This window comes from Haemaphysalis longicornis, unplaced genomic scaffold (assembly GCF_048455015.1).
Source record: "Haemaphysalis longicornis isolate Haplotype H1 unplaced genomic scaffold, Haemaphysalis longicornis Haplotype H1 scaffold_6, whole genome shotgun sequence".
Lineage (NCBI taxonomy): Eukaryota > Metazoa > Arthropoda > Arachnida > Ixodida > Ixodidae > Haemaphysalis > Haemaphysalis longicornis.
The window spans coordinates 27,991,247-28,003,832 of record NW_027526407.1 but is presented as its reverse complement, the minus strand read 5'-3'; the positions used below and the strand labels follow the sequence as shown (position 1 = coordinate 28,003,832).

At 45.2% G+C, this 12,586-nt stretch overlaps 1 long non-coding RNA gene across 1 annotated transcript; it reads right to left on the bottom strand.

The window, feature by feature from the left end:
- Positions 1-904: 904 nt before the first annotated feature.
- Positions 905-11,239, bottom strand: LOC144142374 (uncharacterized). The gene is made up of 3 exons (XR_013316974.1): positions 10,985-11,239; positions 10,441-10,588; positions 905-1,056 (listed from the first exon to the last, which is right to left on the bottom strand). It is a non-coding gene; the product is annotated as an uncharacterized LOC144142374 (long non-coding RNA).
- Positions 11,240-12,586: the final 1,347 nt, after the last annotated feature.

Below are 12,586 nucleotides of genomic sequence, written 5' to 3'. Positions count from 1 at the left end.
AGCCAGCGACAATGGGGGCCAGTGTGCCAAAAAATTGCTGGGTAGGAGCGGCACGCCCCGTCAGGAGGGCTAAATAATCTCCAACCTCGCCAGCTTCGCTTTTCTCACAGTGTGACTGCTGGCCGAAGATGTAGTGGCTGTATCAATCAGTACCGACCGTTCCAGTCAGTATGTATATCACCAGTCAGCACCTCGAATTGGGCACTTAGTCACAAGTCAGCATCAGTCAGCCGGACCCAATTCTCACCTATGCAGAAGTCAAAGTGCACAACTAAACCATACAGGTACTATATCTGCCTGCTTGACTACCATTATTAGTTTTTGAGCATACCCGTTCATTCAAACGTTCAGAACCTTTACCAACTTTGTCTTTACATGGAGAAGCTTTTTTTTGGCGACGCTCGTTTGCGCACATGCGGAAACGCTTGAGTGTGTCCAAAACAGTTCCAACTTGGCAATATTTCAAGCGTGGCAACGCAGTCATTCTTGCGCGGAAGCATAATGTTTTGCAGTAGCAGGAGCACTACTCGACAAACATTTCTTCAGGGGCTGTGGCGCATTCAGATAAGCTGCGCCCCTCTTGTAGCACCTTCCTCAAGGTGGCTTGCCAGCCCTACATGTGGCCAAGTTGGGTATACAACAGTGGACCCCGGTCAAGGCCGGCAATGAGAACCGTACATGTAGTTATCTTCAGGATATCTTTTTGAGCCACGCCCTCGTACCAAAGCGATAGGAACCAAAATGAAAAATGCTTTGGCCATGTTGCTGCTGTCGCACGCAAAGAAAAAAGTTTAGCAGTGTTAATAATTCTTTGCAAAACTATTCTTTTTGCACTTTGGCAGGGCATGAGCAACAAAATCACTGAATCGCTCCACAGCAATCACTTTCTTCTTGCTCTGCAAGTGTCCTGGCTCTAACACGCAGCTCAAACAAATGAGGCACCCTACTCCGCTGACCATGAACAGAAGTTGGGCTCCAGCAACATAACACCAGTGGTGCGAAGTTTATACCAAGTTTGTTGCGTCCTGGCTTGTGGCTCCCTGGGAGTAACAGGTCCTGGCAAAAAAAAAAAAAGGCAGTAACAGTTAGACAAATGATTGCAAGAAGAAAAAAATCAATTTCTCCTTTTACAGGATTACATGGCACAATGCAATTCCACATATATGCATGAGCAAACACACACGCACTCCTTAAAGGAGGCTCCATGTCAATGAGGCATGGGTGACATAACACTGCTCCTTTGGAAGGGGCAGTGTTATGCTCTTCATCTTGCTGGATGACGTGGCCAGCATGTCAAAGATGGCAAGACCGAGAGAAGGAATGATGATGCGGAAGGGAGACAGCGGCATCCTACTCGTTCGTAACTGTCACATATAAGAAGCTGCATCATGCTTCCATGGCTTTCTTACACTAGTGAGGACCACATCTGCTTCTTGTAAGCACAGTCGTGATCCCACTCATCATTCCCCACCCTCTCATTAGTGGGGTGCGGCTCCTCCCCCAAGTTAGTGATGGCTGTGACAGTGTGTAGTGATGCAAGTAGTACAGATAAATTTTAGTATAAGTTTGCTAGGTGCCCTACCTTATTGAATTGCATCTGTCATTTTGTCAACCTCTGAAGTCTGCCGAAATATGCGTGCAAGAAAGAAGAAAAGAAAGAGTGTAACAATGTTAGACCACACAGAAAACAGCACAGTAGAAGCAAAGGATGGGGTGAGGACGGGACAAGAGCTAACTTTCGATAAATGCTTTACTGTAGGACCAGCATGTATAAACACATCTGGCTTGTAATAGGAGAGGAAGAGAGAAAAACATCAAAACGAAAAACTGTTGGAAAGCAAAGCTTGAAACGACACCTACAACAACTGCCCATGAGATATCCCTTGAATTCTTCTCACACGTGGCTCTACAACGAGTGAAACCAGAGATTCTACCAGCCGTTACTTGAAATCCGCGGGGGCGGCGTCCTGAACGCTGCAGTGTCGGCCACGGCCTGGCTAGAGCGGTGGACGCTGCCGCCATAGCCTGCCCGTGCGTCAGCATAAAGAAAACGGAGAGGAGCGTCTTCCGAAGGGTGAGACAGTAGAACCTAGCCATCCTGATGTGCTAGCTTGGGGCTACACCACTGCGTGACACAAGCGCAGACACCGAAGCAATTTGGCATGTGAGCTTAGCGATTCCAATTTATACCGATTTAAAGTTAAGTAAGTTTGAGAATTGCAAGAAAGCTGAGGGAACTTTTATAATCACTATTTATCAGGACCAGTTGCTACTTTTGCCTTTTGTAATATTTCTTAAAACACAACCGAATTGGTATTCATCAATTTGAAAAATGGAGCCCCATTCGTGGCAAGTAGTGCACAAAAAGTAGCGTTTCTCTAGTGGCCAGATGTCTGTATGTGGTTTGTACGTTTTGTTTTCCTGCCCTGCAAACCACGTGGCGGTTTTCGTCTCTCATCTTTTGCTGTTTGTTTTTGTTTCCTTTTCTCCTCTTACGAGCCAGATGTGTTTATATGCGCTGGTCCTGCAATAAAGAATTTGTTGAAACGTTGCACTTGTCCCGTCCTCGACTTGTGTTTTTACTGCACTGTTTCTTGTGTGAGTATGAACCAACATGCCCAAACATTTTCTCTTCTACCCTCCAATAGTTTCCAAGAAACAGGCCATGCAATTCAGCTGATACTGTGTTCATCATCACGCTTTTAGAACTTGATTGATTGATTGTAGGGTTTAATTCAGCTGATATTGTGTTCATCATCACGCTTTTAGAACTTGATTGATTGATTTTAAGGTTTAATGCACCGACGCAACGCAGGTGATGAGGCACACCATAGTGGAGGGCTCCGGATAAATTTTGGCCACCTGGGGATCTTTAACGTGCGCCGCAACCTCACACACACGAGCAATTTTGCTTTCCGCCTCGATTAGAAAAGCGGCCGCCGTGGCCGGGAATCGAACCCGCGACCTCGTGTTCAGCAGCACAACGCCTTAGCCACACGCTTTTAGAACTTCACAGCATAAACAATGCCAAGGTCATCATGCACTGTCGAACCCAGAATAGTGGCTGAACTAGTCACACAAAACAAGATAAGTAACAGTCACTAAGCAGTGTCTGTTCAAGCACTACCACATCAATTGACATTACGTAAACAAATTTTTTTCATCTAGCATGCATTGCATTCTGTAAGCATATATGCTGGTGTATGCATATATGTGTGCCCGCATATTTTGTATACATACGCACTAGTGGCATAGGCAAGATGCATAAACTTGTGCATAGCTTCTTAGCCAACGCTTTTTGGCCTTGGCCACTACAACACCAGCCAGATTAAATTGTGGTGGAGGAACTCCTGACGTTTGTACTGTGGATCCTGGCAAATTTTGATACAGTCAGGCACACATCACATTTTCTGATAAAATGTGGCACTCCCCAGCATTCAGCTGAGCGACAGTGGGGCCACAGTACTGGATGCATTGCATGGACATTAGAACGTAACGACACCCTGCAGTGTATGGGGATAGCATTCCAGCGTACTCCATTGTGGAGTAATATTTGATAGCTGAAGCAAAAAGCACCATAATTGTTTGGCCATCGAAGTTAACCAACCTGTAAGCAAGGTGCTCACTGCATGTTCCAAAACATGCAAACGTGTATCGCAATCTCGTCCTGTCTATTATGTTCGGTTATTATGAACGCTTTCAGTGTTTAATCAACTTCTAATTTTCGCTACACATTCCCATTGAACGTCCGCAATACCCGCAGCTGCGCCACCGATGTGTGCAACATTTGTGAGCGTCGCCCTCGCCTTACCGCGGACAAATTTACCCGTAAATTTCAACCTCATAAAAATCAGATTTCATCACATTTAAATGTTTTCAAACGAATGTTCGATCATTGACTGATTCGCACTCTCTCACTCGCAAGACATCCAATCGTCATCGCATCGTCACAAGTTCTCGAAGCGAAGTTCGGCAAATCGTAACGGTCATTCTTCGCGGTTTTCAACGATATCGATGCAACCAGGCAGGTTACATTCACGGCAAATCATGCCTGAACATCAAAGGAGTACTATAAAAACAACGGCGCAGCCGCAAACAATGAAGCAACCAAGTTACAGCCACGGGACGTGCAACAACGCCGGTAAGCAGGTCGGCCGATTCCACTGCTATTTGTACTATACACAGCTTAACAGTAGAGAATCGCTAGGCTTCGAAGCTATTTGGGCTTCGGGTGCGTCACTTAAGCTCGAAAACCTCGTAATATAGACCGTAAATAATTATTAAGCGGTATTTGAGTTCGATAACTCACTTGCCGTAAACAGACATGGACGCCGCCATCTTGGAAGTTTGTTGACATCAATGTTACCAGACGAGCATCGACATTTCGCTAAATTGAGAGGCCACTTACAATTATTGCGATTTTGGGTACTCATTAAGCTTAAAAACAAAGCCAAAGTAGCATGGTATTCATCCACAAAACACAAAATCCGCTGTTGCAAATTATGGTGCAATGAGAATGCACTTGTAGCAATTGTGTCACCATAATGGATTGGCAGAAAATTTTAATGCATACAAGGTATTTTTATTTAGTTATGCTGTCTTTCAGTGGGTGAGCACGCTCACTGTCCTGTGTCGCGCTGCTTCTGCGGACCGTGTGGCTTGCTGCTAGAGTTGTCTTTCAGAAAAGTCCGGCATTTATTCGTTCTTTTCTGTGACCAGCCACCAGTAACAGACATGTTTTCACTGTTTTTTCCATATCGTGCAAGCTATGTTCAATTCGGTGTGTGTGGCACCTGAGGTAAGCTTCCACACATTTCTACATTCTCCAGATGTGTGAAATAGAACAAGCTGGCTTTTCCGCCATATTCATGGCTCACACAAGAAAACTGGCGCTCAACTAAGAATAGCTTGTTCTGTTTGGTTTATTTCAGAAACAATGATTTCTTCTATGGTTTGAGCATTGTTGGACAAATACACTGGCACATTGGAGTCCAGCATGATGATACCATTGCCCACTGTGCGTATAAAGATAAGGTAGCATTTAAAAAGTTGGAATGCAAAATAAATGTTCTGAGCTCTGTCGGCAGTCCATGCGTGTTTTGTCCTCCATTGCAGTTTGTACAGAGTGATTTTGATATGATTGGTAGCAGAATACCTGACACTGAATTTGCTCACCACTGGCTGCACTAGAAGAAATCGCAAACATGATAATACGTAACTAGTATACTGTGAACCTCTCTGAACACTGAGCTAGAAATAATTCTCAAAAGGAAAAAAAAAAGAGTAAAGAAAGAATGGAAAAAAAAAATAGGTTGCTCAAGATTACGATACCCCCAATGCAAAATCGGAGCGCAGTGCAAACTGCAGTCTTCTCGGTGACGGCGCGTAGCTGCTGTGTCTCAGAAGTGACCGCGTCATCAGTGAACACACGACAGCGGGCGCAACTCCGGTGTTTTATCACAGTGCCTCTGACTGATTGTGGGGTTTAACGCGCCGACGCAACGCAGGCGATGAGGCGCGCCGTAGTGGAGGGCTCCGGATTAATTTTGACCACCTGGGGATCTTTATCGTGCGCCGAAATCTCGTACACACGGGCGTTTTTGCTTTTCGCCTCCATCAGAAAAGCGGCCGCCGCGGCCGGGAATCGAACCCGCGACCTCGTGCTATCACAGTGCCTCACTGCTGCCGAGCATGTCTCGCGCGGCCTCTGCTTACTGCCCTCCCCCTCACACTTTCACCATACTTTCCTCCTCTATTTTCCTGTTTGCTTTATCTCATTTATCTCTGGTGCCCTCTTCTTCATTCGGTTACTCCGAAGCCGACAGTGATGTGAACCTCCACCTTCCTGTTTGCTCTATCTCATGTATCTCTGGTGCCCTCTTTATTCGGTTACACCGAAGCCGACAGCGACGTGAAACCACAGAAGCGAAGCGGGCACTTAAGGGGTGCCCTCTAAATAAGAAATGGCAAGCAGATTGCCTGTGTTGCAATGAAATTTCTTTTATACCTAACCTATCCTAACCTTGTAGCTGAACAGTTGGCATTATTCAATTTACCCCAGTCAGGAAAAGCATGATATACAGCTGTTTAACTCCAGCCCTTGTTCATTTTTGAAAAGTGTTTTTTTCCGTTTTTTTCCTTACTTTTTTTGCTGCTCCAGCAGCGCTGGGAGCATGAGCATGCAAGAAAAAATGTTTATATGTGTTTCACGTGAGAAGTTGTATGGCCATGACACCTTTAACTTGCATTACAAATTTCCTGCTTCACTTTAACCGAAGCAATAGACTAATTAAATGAAGCATCAGTTTTACATTTAAAAAATGGGTAAAATGGGCAAGTCCACCAAGGCAATAAATATTTCAAAGACAAAATGAAATGGCTATTTATATGTTATGTTAAAGGTGGGAAAATTAAAATTCTTCATGATTAGTGTTCACCATTAATTCAATTTGCAACATTGTTTACTGTTTGAAGCATTTATAATTTACAAAAATTCCTTGGGGCACTTAGTCTGCTTATGTGGTTTTTAAATAACAAGCATTGTGGCTTCAGCTGGCATTATATGCTTCCTGCACTTTGGTCTTGTCATTGTACTTGCCTGGTCGACCAAAGTTAGCTGGTGCAGAATCTAGCAGTACACCCGACGTCGAGCACATTCCATACCAAGACACGGTGCTAGTAACTCCAATACCTTTGAGAAACATCACGTAAACTGATAGGTTCGCCTGGCGTGCTATTGAGGCACAATTATGTAGTCCCCCAACAGCTCCGACAATTACCAGGCAATCTGATGGCTCCAGATGGGAGGTTATTGAGCCACGCAGTCTTGCAAGAGCCACCAAGGACTTGCTTCGTTTTTTGTTATTTCACCTTTTAGCACACTTTTGTTCATAAGCTATGCTCCACGCATACCTGATAAATATCAGGGCTATTCACTGCTTATAACACTAAATATTTCGCCTCATGGAGCAGATAAGGCTTGCACCTCATTAATAATGATGATGATGACTGATAGTGGTATCCCTTTTGTAGCGGGGTGATGACATGTCATCTTACCAAAAAAAAAAAAAAACTAATATACCCGTGTTTTACACGCATTTAATACTAGCTCTGCTCTTAGGGCAGGCACAAAAAACACTTATTAGGCACAGAATACTTATTCTTTCTGTTACACGTGGTAACTGTCCTAGGCAATATTCCCCTGTGTGCTTTTCGTCCACCAGCATTCTAATCTTCTCTTTGTCGCCTCGACAGCCCTGAAGTTGACTTCCTCTGTGCTACCCTGAAACCCTGCGGCTTCTGGAAGCCAAACATTTCCCTCTAGGTTTGGATGGATACCCTCGCATTCAAACACTATGTGCCACATAGTTTGTTTCTTTTCCGCAGACTGCGCATACCCCATCACTTTGAGTATACTTCCCCACAAAGCTCTTAGTTCGCAAGCAATCTGTCCTAGCCTCAAGAAGCAAAACGCTTCCCTTAGAATTATCGTAGAAATTTTCCTTTCTATTGTCCAATTTCTCAGCCCTGTACATTTCTAACGACGTTTTAGCTTCTATTTCTTCTCTCCATTTATTCATTTCTATCTGCCTTGCCTCCTTTTGGTTACTTTGGCTGTCTTAGCTTCTCCACTGTTGTTTCTGCATTTCATCTAGTTGTCCTTAACCACTGCGTGCCCACGCTTTCCATGTATATGTACCTGAAAACCTTAGCTGTCCACCTATGTCGATCCATTGCTCTCAGCCTCCTCTCAAAACATATTTTACCCTGAGCTTCTCAAACTGGAAATGCCGCTCAGGTCATTCCTCTGTGCAACTGCTTCGTTAGTTGTTTTTCCATGCGCTCCTAAGGGCAAATGGCCTACTGTTCTCTGGTTCACTTAAAGGTCTGATTTTAAGCTTATTAATACAGAAATAAAAGTTGGCTCTGCCGCACAACATGCAAACTTTCAAGCCTCACTGCATGGCTTGTTCCTTGGGGTAGGTTTTTTAGCACGACACCAAAGCTATGCAGGAAAGCGCACCACAAAAGCCTTGCACAAAAGTGTAACTCTTGCTAATGTTGGCTGAAGTGCAATGCTACCTGTGCAAAATTTATAATCTGGAAAGAACTTTCCCATCATTGTGGTGGTATGAGTAAGAAACCAAGAGTTATTACTTGCTGCAATCCTGACATTAAAGTAAAGGTCATACCAACCACTAGTGTACCTCACCTCTTTTAAATCCCTGGAGCAAGCCATTCAACTGCAGTCGACTCTTGATAATTTCAAGTCACCCAATTAGAATTTTCAGTTAATTGGAAGTGATGTTCAGGTCCCAGTAATTTTACACGCAATTCAGTAGAAGAAATTGCTTGATAATTCAAAGCTAAAACCCAATATATTGGTTAATTTGAAGTTACTCAGTATAAAAAAAAGAGAATGTGAAAGCAATTGAAAAAACGAATGTGCGCGGATAACGCAATCTCACTGGTAGTAACCCACAACGGAGAAACTTGTAATGCTTTATGTGAAGGAAGAGAAAGAGCTGCTCAGAAGAAGTTGGCCGAGGGTGGAACGTGAAAATTGTAGTTAAAGGCTGTGGGATAAAGAGAACAGAAATGGGGCTGCTGCGATTACGGCCATTTTGGACCTCTCGTCGCGGCAAACAAATATGTGAAGGAAGAGAAAGAGCTGCTCAGAAGAAGTTGGCCAAGGGTGGAACGTGAAAATTGTAGTTAAAGGCTGTGGGATAAAGAGAACAGAAATGGAGCTGTTGCGATTACGGCCATTTTGGACCTCTCGTCGCGGCAAACAAAAAGTCAGAAAAATCAGATGGCGAATAACTTCACCGTATGAAATTTCAGACGTCGTTATACACTGGCACAACTAGGTAGATGGCAGTGCCACTGATGCTTTCGAATTATTGGACATTCCAAAGAAATTGGCCAGTGACCGTGTACAGCGCTCGGCGATTGAAACGTGATACTCTGAGCGCGTGGCTGCCGGTGCTTGTTGTGTTACAGGTGAGCGCTTGTGAAAGCGAGCTGACGCTTGTGGTATACGGTGAGGGTGAGAGTATTTGTGATGCATGCTTAGTGCATCTGGGAGACAGCCTTTCAGTGTGTGGTTCTTGACGGTGCCATAGGGGTGCTACATGCCACGGCTTCAAAACGCTGCGCCGCGCCACGATAACACATCGCGATAAATGTGCATTCAAATTCTTCATAATGCGCGCGGTGCCAGCTCGCCCAGCTTCGCACGTCGCGGCGCAGCACGCAGGTGCAGCGTTTTGAAGCCATGGCATGTAGCACCCCTATGGCGCCGCCAAGAACCACACACTGAAGGGCTGCCTCCCGGATACACTAAGCATGCGTCACGAACGCTCTCACGCTCATCGCATACCACAATGCATCAGCTCGCTTTCACAAACGCTCACCTGTGGCGCAACAAGCACCGGCAGCCACGCGCTCCGAGTGTCGCGTTTCAATCGCTGAGCACTGTACGTAGAGATCGAAGTCAAACATTATGATTAATTTTTCATCAAGGAATTTGGCATCACTACTCGTTTAAAAGCACCTTTTGTTACATGAAAACTTGCACACACCTATAAGATTGCAATCAAGGAATGAGAGGCCTCAATAAAACGGAACACTCGGTGGATGAGTGTGAGAGGAAAACCTATGGGCAACAGATGGATTTGGATAAAGCAGGATAGGAGAAATCGGATATGGAGCAGACAGGCCTCTGTTCTGGAGTGTACACAAATAGACTCAGGATGATGACTACGGCATGAGCAATGTGAGAAAAATTCTCGTCTGGCGATGTGGGACCAGTCCGGTCAAGGAGTGCCCCGTGTCAGCAAAAAAGTAGCGATGGCTACCTATTCTTCGATTACCTGAGGCTCCTTTAATCTTAAAACCCCACTTGCATTGCTTGAGGAAATTATTGCCGAAACGCAATTTCATTAGTAAATTGCAATAAATAACTGACTTCTAAAACGGCCATGTACAGCAACCTCTGTAGTGCAGTCTTAGCGATAAAAAAAAAAAAACAGCAGCTTTGAATGGACTCAACACCAATGTTTGGGCACCAAATGTGAGTGCATTAGGTGGGTGCACCTCATGGTATGCAGTATGTTCATTGTTAGCATCGAGTGTCTCCATTTCACTTTCCCCTGAACAGAATAAGTCGCGGCATGTATCCTGTGGAATCCATTCAATCTTCTAACTCCTGCGTGCGAGCGCCAGGAATTCTCAATTATGTTTCCTAAAAAATTACAACAGAAATTGTGGTGACAGGTGCAAATTGTATTTTTACACACACACGCACGCACGCACGCACGCACGGACGCACGCACGCACGCACGCTTATATAATCCAGCTTCTCAACAGGAATATACTTTCACTGCACTGTCTCTACGAAAGACAGGCTGCGAAGCGCAGATTTTGCGAAATACTTACACCCGAAACGAGAACAGTGACGCCCTTAGCCCAAGGCATCGACAAGCAGTCTCTTGAGGAAGGTCTGTCTCTCTTTAGAAACAGCGCAGGTCACCCGTCGGCCACTCGTACACGTGCGCCGACTGTAGTGGAAATTTTCGACCAGCCCCTGTAATGGAAGCAGTGAGCGACGTCTCGATCACATACGATACCGAAATAAATACCTCCGAAACTGTGCCCACTTTGCATTTGTGCATGCAACCCAGAACCCCTGTTCTGCTTACTGGGGCTGTGAACGTCCACCTCGGTGTAATAACTGTCACCAGTAGTAAGCATAGTGACACCATAGCTAGCAGATTCGAGCTCAGTTACGCAGACGAGCCCCTAAGAACAAAAAAAAAATCACGACGCTATGCTTTTGGGTGCGCGTTCGCAAGAAATATGGCACGTAGCTTACCCACTTTAAAATGAGCCTACACTTCTACCACGAGCCCTTAAGCCAGCAACACCTTGTGTGTTTTCTTCGGGGTATAAAAAGCGCAATATCACATGACTAAACACTTACCTCCTGACGAGCTTGTCGCTACCACCGACGTAGACGGCCACAAAATCGAGCTCGCTAAGTCTCCGCCTTTGCGTCGTCGAAGCTGAATGTTCGAAGTTGAGGCGCGGACTGACGTGAGGCTCGGTAGCACCCTAGGAACGTCAGCTAGATAACAGCTGCCATTTCAAACTACAACAGCGTACAGGCCGTCCGTCCGTTCAGTTGAAACGGTGCCGCAAAAGCACGGACAGACGAACAAGAAAAGCACAAAACAACGTTGTCAGCGTTGTCAGCATGGCCAAAGCCCCTCAATTTTTCACACCAAAGTTGGAGAGATTTCGAGGCCAAAAAGACAGCGTTGCCAGCATAGTTGGGTGCGTTTAGGCCGATTTGGCGGCGGTTGTGGTCAGGTTTTAGTCGGATGCCTCGCAGGCGGTTTCGCTTATGCTTCTCCCTTCGCGTTCCTGGTTCAGCGCTCGGCGCATACTTTTCTCGTGCGTGCGCGGGCGCGTGGGTGGGCGCACACATCTGGTAATTATTTACATTCTCGGAAGCAAATAGCTACAATAAACAGCAGACACAATGACATTTTTTTTCGCCCCTTGTGTGGTTCTTCCGGGTCCTTTTTTTGCCGAAGAGCAGTACTCGCAGTAGCCGGCGCATTCAGTGCCTCGGTCTTCGGCGTTTCTTGTTCGCGCGGTCGTTCTCCGTAGTGTTGAATGCGCGATGCCGTTCGAGTGGCACGTTTAGTGATTTGCCAGCGACTGTATTCCATTGATGTGGGCCTCTGCATGTGAGGCTGAGGCAGACAATGCCGACCTAGCTGCTTCGTTCCCGGGTGTACCAGCAGCAACAATTAAGAGCAACACGGGCAGGCACTTCTTCTCGGCTCCCAAAGATGCGACGCTTCGCTCGCACTGGCACAAGGCCATCCCGCATGCGGATAAGGAGCTTTCAGAAAGTCCAAAGCGTGCGACTGCCATTTTCACGTACAGGACATCGACAAACGGTACGTACACAAAATGACTTTCACTCTGAGGAATTCTCTGCGCGCGTCATCAAATCGTATTTGGTGACGCGCATGCATTTCTATTCCAGATTCCTTCAGTGAGAACGTCCCTTGAATGTGCAGGTTAAGTCGGCGCGCAAACGCGCTAAGCTACATGTAAGCACGCTGGCAAAGTTGGAGTTTGTTGTAAATGAGAAAAAAAAAAAAAAAAAAAAACCCTTGCATGCATGTATCTATTCATTACTTTTTTTTGTTAACATGCTTTGGTATTTTGTAGCCATATTCACCGTAAGCAAAAAAGATGTGGAGTTGATTTCTAAATAAAAATGCTTGCATGTTTCTATTCATTACTTACTTTGTTTCTCTTAACGTGCTTTGGTGTATTGTAAAAAAAAACACGTTGGATATATTTTTCTACTTAATAAAATTTGTGTCTACCGTAAAGTGTGTACTGTGAAAACCAATGAATTGCTGAAAATAACTTTATGCTTATATTGACATGTAAGCTATTTTAACTTCGTCAGTTAATTGACTAAATAATTCTTTCAGTTAGAGATATTTCGCCTTTTGCAGAAATGTCGCTTCTTAGTGACGTTTGGTAAAGCTAACTGTTG